Source organism: Lactuca sativa, chromosome 3, assembly GCF_002870075.4.
Source record: "Lactuca sativa cultivar Salinas chromosome 3, Lsat_Salinas_v11, whole genome shotgun sequence".
In the NCBI taxonomy this organism is placed as follows: Eukaryota; Viridiplantae; Streptophyta; class Magnoliopsida; order Asterales; family Asteraceae; genus Lactuca; species Lactuca sativa.
In genome coordinates, this window is record NC_056625.2 from 25,052,186 (window position 1) to 25,060,682 (window position 8,497).

Genomic DNA, 8,497 nt, shown 5'->3' on the forward strand with positions numbered 1-8,497 from the left:
TACTTTGTCATCAAACAATTACAGAAAAATTCCACAAGTTTTTTAAAATAAAATCTTAGATTAAGTTGGAGAACTCCAAGCTAGAGCTACATGTGATGAAAGTTATAGAACGAGAGGCTCTTGCAACCAAGGGGAAGTGATTGCATTCCGGTGAAGGCATCAAGGAAATTACATGCGACATAAGAAATAGAAAAAGTTAACCATATAAGAATGTTGACTAATTCTAGATATCTCCTTGAGCTAAAAGACAATGGAGCTGGAGCATCCAACATGTCAAGTATATTATATATTTTTTTTTCAAATTCTCTCTCTCTCTCTCTCTCTCTCTCTCTCTCTATATATATATATATATATATATATATATATATATATATATATATATATATATATATATATATATATATATATATATATATATATATATATATATATTCAAATTCTTGAGTGTTTGACACATGTTGTGTTATTCATGTTTGTTGGTGATTTTAGTGTCACCATGTTATTTTATGAAATTGGAACTAACATGTGAGTTAAGTGGCTTCATAATTTGTACTATAATATATGTATTGCTTTGTGCAGAGTGCACGCATGTATAAGATCGAATTAAAAGACGGTTCAACGACAAGTTGGGGGGTCCGAGGGCAGCGCCCCTTTGGCGGGGCCTATGAAATTTTTTCGTAGCTAAATCGAAGTTTTCTTGTAGTGAATGCCCCTAACGGGGTCCAAGGGGCAGAGCCATTGGCTGGGAACATAGTGGGAAAAATGAATTCTTGATGATGATTATGGTAAAATTGACGAAATTCGTCAGTTTTGGAAACCCTAAATCCTCATTAAAATCCGGATTACCCTGACTTGCTTCTAAAGCAACCCATGACGGCCAACCCAAAGAGGCAAACCCTAATCTCATTTATTATATAAACGGTTATTCTCTTTGAGAAGAGAGAGACATAAATTATTAGTTTTCTTCTTTTTCAGACGAACATAGAATCCTTCTAGCAATTTGACTTACGGTTTCTGTGCCTAGAATCGTAAGTGTCATCTTGGATTATCCTAGGCTGAATTTTTTGGAACCCAGACATAAAGTAGAAATATCAGTTCGGAAAATGCTCACACGATCCAAGGAGTATCTCCAACATAAACCCTAATTCCTCCTAACAACATTTGTTACAATGTGCATGGATTTAGAGAAAAACATGAATCTAAAACGAGGCTATTAATTGAACTTGTTCATTGGAAACAATACATGGGCACCCGTTGAGGTCATCAAAAGCTATGAGATAAATGGTCTCATTCATACACTACATGATTGTCATTATGCTCCTGGTGTATGAATTGTTTCAGTTTCGCTTTTAAGATGCACTAGTTATAAACCTATGTTTTTTAATATTGATATTTTAGTTCATAAAAACAAAAATAAGAGAAAAAGCGGTCTGTCTGTTCTTTGCCAAAACAAACCGATAAAGTAAAACTATCAAAAATGCTACATGATGGGTCCATGTGGTTTTATTCCTTGTTGACAATTATGATTTAACCCATGATTAGGTTTTTCTTATTATTCTTTAGTTTTAATAGAATCCTTTATTAATAAAAACAAACACCTAACCCTATTCCACCATCTTCCTAATCCACTCAGCCACTAACCTTAAAACTCATTCTTCATCTTTCTTTTCTTAAAAAAACAGCTACCACACCTTCATCCACTCTTCCGAGTAAACAAATATTGCCCATAAAATGTTGGGCTCTTGGTTATATAGTGAAAACAGTTTCAAAAAAGATTAATTCTGAACAAATTTATAAAAATTGGCCCATGCAGGTTTCGAACCTGCGACCTTCGCGTTATTAGCACGACGCTCTAACCAACTGAGCTAATAGGCCGATTTGTCAACTGCCTTATTAACTTGTTACATGTCTTGTAGTTAAGGATAAACGAAAAAAATGAAATAAAAAAAGAATGGGGTGAGAGAGGCTCGAACTCTCGACCTCAGGATCACTCAGTAGCTATGAGACCTACGCGCTAGCCAACTGCGCCACCACCCCTTTGTGTTTTTGTATTGTTTCTAAATTTATAATAAACTTAAAGTAGTTTCATTAAACTGGTTTAAACCATTTGTACACGTTCATTAGATAATTTCCAATACTCAATGGTAAATAAATATGTTACTAAATTTTGTGTGGCGAAACGTAATCCAAGAATCACAAACCAAAATTAGATACAAAAAAATGGTGTCGTCAATTACAAATGCTTATCTAAATTCATTTGGTTAGGAACTTACCCTTTCATATTCTTCATCTTTCCCATCTTCCAATATTCATCCATCATCATCTACCAACAACAACAATCTTGATTCTTGAAACAACAAATGTACAAAACAACACATCTCTTTTCACCCTTCTCATATTTCCATATCTTCCCTCCCAAACACCCCAAAAGATTTGTCCATAAAACCATAGAATCATGATCAATCTTATATGTCTCGGTTGTCAAAGCGTTCCAAGAACCATTTCATACAATGATGTTACAGAAGGATGTGGGGTTGAAAAAGACCCTCGCCGCCCTGGTTCATCAAAGTTGGTTCGTGGATCATCAAAGAAAATAAAGAATGATCAAATTGCAAATCAAGTTTTGCGCAAAGAAAGAAGCTCTAAACGAAAGGAGATTAAGAAACCGAGGTTAATGAGAAGCTGTGGGATGAGAAGGGATTGGAGTTTGGAAGATACAAGACGAATGATGAATACTACGTGAAAAGAAAGAGAGAAAAAAGAAGTATTTGAAAATGGTATAAAATCTATGTGTAAATATGTTTTATTGTTTTTGTAATGGTGAAAATGATTGATTAGAACCAAAAGTTTCGTCATGTGTATGTATATATTTATTAAATTAATGTATGTCTTGTTGATCTTTTTTTGATCCTGCGTATGTCTTGTTGGCTGTGTAAAATTACGCATTGAAACCATTATTAACATAATTAATAATTGATCAAGTGTTAGCCATAGTGTCATTACGCATGAACAATGACAAAGGTCGTGTGTAAATGATGAATAAGCTTCATGATTAGTTTTATATTTTTATTGGGCTCTTCTTAACCGGGTCATATTTTTCCACTAATCAATTTTTCTATCATGATTTTTAAGTTGATGTTGTATGTTGGATAGAATGGAATAAAGTAAAATGGTATAATTATTAGTTAGCATTTCATTATAACCAGTAAAAAGGCTCATGCGTTGCACGGGTCAGATTTTTTTGTTGTTTCACTGTCTCATTGATTTCTTTGGTGGGTCAAGTATACGAATACTAAAACGGATGAAATAAAAGTTCATTGCCCTTTGATATAGATCCATATTAGTTAACTGTAACCTAAAAAATAAAGTACATTGCCCTTCATTAAAAAAACACACAATATGCCAAAAAAAATGATGTCTAGTTAAAAATTAACAAATATGGTTTCATTGTTGAGATCGACATATTCCACTTCAGATGAGATGTGATTTATTTGTTGCTATGAAAACTTTGTTGTTGAAAGCCAATTATTAGTTATTATGCTGGATGAAAAATACTTACTTTTTGCTATTCCAGAAGACATTGATAAATATTTTGTTGTACTTAATTGCAATTGGACTCAAGTTCAAATGCACCCTATCATATACAAATCATCAATTACCAATAGCTCAATATATAACACAATCCAACTTTTGGAAACTATTATAAAAGAGTAAAATACATTTAATTTCAAATCCAAAAAAAAAGACTACATTTTTTAAAAAAAAAAATATTAAAGCAAATTGCTATAAAGGACAAAACACCAACTTAATGATTATTTGAATAAAATTTATCCCATTTTAATGAAACTACAATGCCAAATCATGGCAGATTTTCAAAAATAGTTTTTATTTTTGGTCCATCTAATATTTGCATACTTAAATAACAATATTTTAAAAGTACAATGTTATAACTAAATACAAATTCTTTCCAGAACTCAAATAAGGTCAGATCATGTACAAATTTTTGCTTATTTACAGCTGCTATAATTTGGTTAACAACATGAAATTTTGATGAATTTGGGGGTTTTCACCACTACTTTCCTTTCTTTACTGTATCCCTGCAGTTTAATTTTATTCGTAATTATCATAATTTGTTTTTAGACAATACAATGAAAATATGGTATACGCAAACTGATGTTGATCATCAATGCTATCATTCATTGTAAATCCTATTAGCAATATTTTCTAGCTAGAGAACTTAAATATTCTCCAACATTTTATTCCTACTTATCTTCCTACCATTTCAAATGTTGACATGTGTCACATTTAATGACACATTTAATGAAATTGCTTTAATTTTAGTCCACTTGTCACCATTTAATGTGGGTAGGAGGATAGTAGGAATAAAATGTAGGAGGATTTTGAATTTCTCTTTTTGCTATGAGGTCACAGATCATCAAAATTTAAATCATTAACCAACCGAAATGAAAATGATCAAGTCATCGATTTCATTTTTACCTCAATTTTTTGGTGGAGAATAAGGTAGCGCCAAGTCTGGCTCCACCGCGATCCTCCATCAATTGACGAACATGATTAGAGAGACCACCGATCAGCAAAACAAGGTCCTAGTTGCACCTCTTAACGGATTTTAACAGCTTCTTCCACGATTGACAGCAATCTAGTTGCCATCTCATGCGCCCATGGCCGACATCATCTCTTGTAGGTTTCAGTCCAACTCCGTCGTCCGTCTCCGCCGTTAACCCTATTGTTTGTAAATGGGTGTTGGTAGAAAATCATATGCCTCGCACACGATCATGACGGAACCGAGCGTCTGCAATTTACAGGATTAAAGTAAGTTGTAGGAAGCAATATACTCCGTAACACTATCGGCGACGCTTGTGGGTGGTAGTGGCAAGTAATTGGGTCAATGTTTCTAGGGTTTTCAACATAGTTGCAATGAACTAAAATTTGAGAACCGGAGTGAGAAAGGATGTCTATCTAGTTTTTCCACCAGCGTTCTCGTTGACATTTGTCTGGATTGAAAAAAATGAGGATTGGGAGATTCTAAGTTGCAAACGATGGATTAAAGAGAGAAATTGGGAAAAGCGGTGATGTACGTGTGTACTCTATAGATGGGAAGTAGGTAGATGGATTAAAGACATAGAAATGGAAAAAATGGTGATGTACATGTGCACATTATAGATGGGAAGCAATTGTATTGGATCATATGCACATCTTCTTGGAATAAACGGGAGTCTGAGGTGGGGACTAACGCCTGCTAATCTGTGGTAACACTCTTAATACCTTGTAGGGACTAACGCATACTTATCAGCGGTAACACTCTTAATACCTTGTCATGTCAGCTTTTTGAGTGACACTTCATTTTTCTTCATTTAACATCTAATCTTAATATTTGGTAGGGAGTGGTAAGACTCCTAGCACTCCATTTTTTCTTTCTTTTTCTAATTTAATTTAATTACTTTATTTTAATAAACAAACATTTTTTTTAATATTACACAAACATTTTTTTTTATTTACTTTATATCACATAAAGTAATTACATTTTGGTTATCTTTCTTGTCTTTGTTTCATTTGGTTATGTTTGTTTGATTTAGGCAAAAGTGTCATGTATTGGGCAAAACTATCATGTTTTGAGAAAAAAAATTCAACCTATAATGTGTTTGTTTGATTCAATTATGTTTCTTTTATTTGGTTCAATTTATGTTTGTTTCTATTTACTTTTGTTTGGTTTGGACAAAAACATGTAATTATACTCAATTTCCTGTTCTAATATTGATTCCATTCCAATCTCCACTTGATTATATTCCTATTCCTGTCCAACATTTCTCTTTTCTATCCCTATGCAGCTGATGTTCCTATTCTTTTATTGATTCCATTCCATTCCTGTTCTAATCTTGATGTTCCAATCTATTAAATTACATTCTATTCTTGATAAATGAACCATAACAAAAACGTTAAAATTGTCCAACTATAACACAAGGGTAAAACTGTCCAACTATAACAAAGGAACCTGAAACAATCCAATTACTCACAAAACCACATTATCTTCATAAAACAAATCTATGATAATAAAGGGTCTAGTTAATGTTGGACAAGAAATACATCACTTAATACTTGGCTCACAATGTTGCCATTGTTTTCATATGTGTCGAAGAAACTCATATCTTGATTTAAAAGTACTTTGACATATTCTAGACCTAATAACAATTGTCTGCCATTCTCCAGTAAGAATCCAAGATGAAACCTCTGAATGGAAGAGTGATTACAAAAGGGGCATTGTGAAAATGACAGGTAAATGAGAGTAGATAAGAATATGTACATATCCAACCAGCAACAATATAAAGAAGGGTCAGAGCAAGCTGCATAAATCATGAAAGTGTATGAATTTACGGTTTATGATTCTGATCTTATGTTCAATTGGTCTCATGAAGCAAATGGTTTTGAATCTCATTAGAATATACTGATACTTTAAAATTGATCAGAATTATTTGATGATAGGAGAAAATCTAATTACTAGATTCACAAATAGCAATATAATTATTTTCAGAGCTAAAATTAAAAACATCACCAATTTTGGATTTAAAATTTCTTTATCAAGAAAAGAACAGCAACTCACGATTACTTGTGGTTCAGAATAAGAAGCATAAAGTTTCTAATTACCTCTTTGAACCTATGAAAAAGAAAATCTGAACTCTCATCGCCATGACTCAACAACTGAATGATCTTAGAAAAATAAGAAGCATAAAGTTCTAATTACTTCTTCGATCTCCTCCGTCTCCACCGCTACATCATCAATCCGAACTCCAACTCCCTTTCTCTGTCCAAGTTCCTATACGAATTATCGTTGTCTCGCTCACATACAGTAGTGTGTGTAGTTGGGTTTCAGGTAGCGACAATAGAGCATCGTGAGGGAGGAACAATCCGATCAATTCCCCATTCATCCAATCATAATCCAAACAAACCTTCTCTCTCATCTCGTTACATATGTAACGAGACAAATATGGCGATCCCCCTAGCGAGTGCTAGGGGAGGTGTTTCAAATGCGTAGCGATGATGGTGAGCAACTTTAGCGACTCCACTCTGCCTAGTCTTATAGCAAAGAAAAGAAATGAAAAGAAAAGAAAAGAAATCAATGAGAGAAAAGTAAAGAAATGAAATGGAAAAAAAAGTTATATTTTGTGTTCCTAATTGGAGAGAAATGAGAGGAAAATTAAACATTTTGTTCTTTCTCTTCAAATCCTTCAAAATCGGAAGGAAAATTAGGTGGGAAAATGATTCTTTCATTTCTTTCCACTTCTTTCTTTTAATGATACTCGAAAGCACCAATTTCTTTTAATTTCTTCTCACTTCCACTCATTTCCTTTCCTTTCCCTCGTTAAGTTGAAGTCAGGAACATGGTGTAAAGTTCCCTTCCCTCATAATATCATCCACTTTGTTATATATAATTTTTTTATTAATCGATCCAAAAACAAGGACGGTATGGAGAAAAGCTGATATGCTCTGAAACCTATTCGAGACCATTTTTCTATAGGTCTAGCAACCGTTATAAGCAGTTGGATCTTTAAAGATCTGGATATGTCCTTTCTTGACCACTTTCTTTTGAAGGCCATGGGCCAAATCCATACCCAAATCAGAAATCTAACCAAATACCCAGTTCTAAGGGTGGTGGGTTACTCTGAAGGGAGTGATAGCATGCTTCCACATAGATTTTTGACAAAACTGCAAAAATGGTTGTAACACCCCGTTTTGAAAAGTACTTCGGTTGCGGTTTTAGAGGCCCAGGGTATAAGTGATTCGGTATTTTATGGGTCTTGGGTTTGTAATTAGCAGCGTAGGGCTTCTCGCCACCTTTTTGTGGGTATAAATTTCGTTGGAAACCGACTTAGAATGAAGGAGTTATAACACTTTGAAGTTATTGGCAATATTAGTCCTTAATGGAGAAAGATGGCAAGAAAGAACCATGCATGCAAGGTGGCCAACGTAATAGTACGCCCAACGTAAGCTGGGGTACGCCCAGCGTAGAAGGGTGAAGTGATCGCAGGTGTTGGAGATATAAGCCCAACGTACGAGATGTACGCCCAACGTATGCTCAGAGACCCTAAACCCTAAATTTGAGGGTCAAGCACTATATAAGGAACATTAGGACTTAAACCCTTGCCCCCTTATCAGCCTCCCCAACCTCTGTAAAACCCTAGAACGTCTCATCCCTTCATTCTTTTGTGATTTTGATCTTGAGAACCCCATCTTGGTGGTTTTAAGCTTGGAAGAAGAAAGAAGAAGTTGGCAAAGAAGGACTTGGGTGGCTTGAGCTACTAGATTCGGGATAACATCACCATTTGGGACTCTTTAGAGGTATAAAGTTCACAACTTTCCTCAAGTATGCTTAGATCTAGTGTAGTGAGGTTTTGAAGTCGTTTTGGTCCCAAGCATAGAACTTTATGGTTCAAATCCGATTTTTGGACTTAGAGTTGCCACTCTCAGTTCTAAATGAGTCCCT

The 8,497-nt window shown here is 34.3% G+C and overlaps 2 non-coding genes across 2 annotated transcripts; both read right to left on the reverse strand.

Annotated features, from left to right (window-relative positions):
- Positions 1–1,801: 1,801 nt before the first annotated feature.
- Positions 1,802–1,875, reverse strand: TRNAI-AAU (transfer RNA isoleucine (anticodon AAU)). The gene has a single exon. It is a non-coding gene; the product is annotated as a tRNA-Ile (tRNA).
- A 77-nt stretch (positions 1,876–1,952) lies between these two features.
- TRNAM-CAU (transfer RNA methionine (anticodon CAU)) lies at positions 1,953–2,037 on the reverse strand. The gene is given in 2 exon segments: positions 1,953–1,988; positions 2,000–2,037. It is a non-coding gene; the product is annotated as a tRNA-Met (tRNA).
- Positions 2,038–8,497: the final 6,460 nt, after the last annotated feature.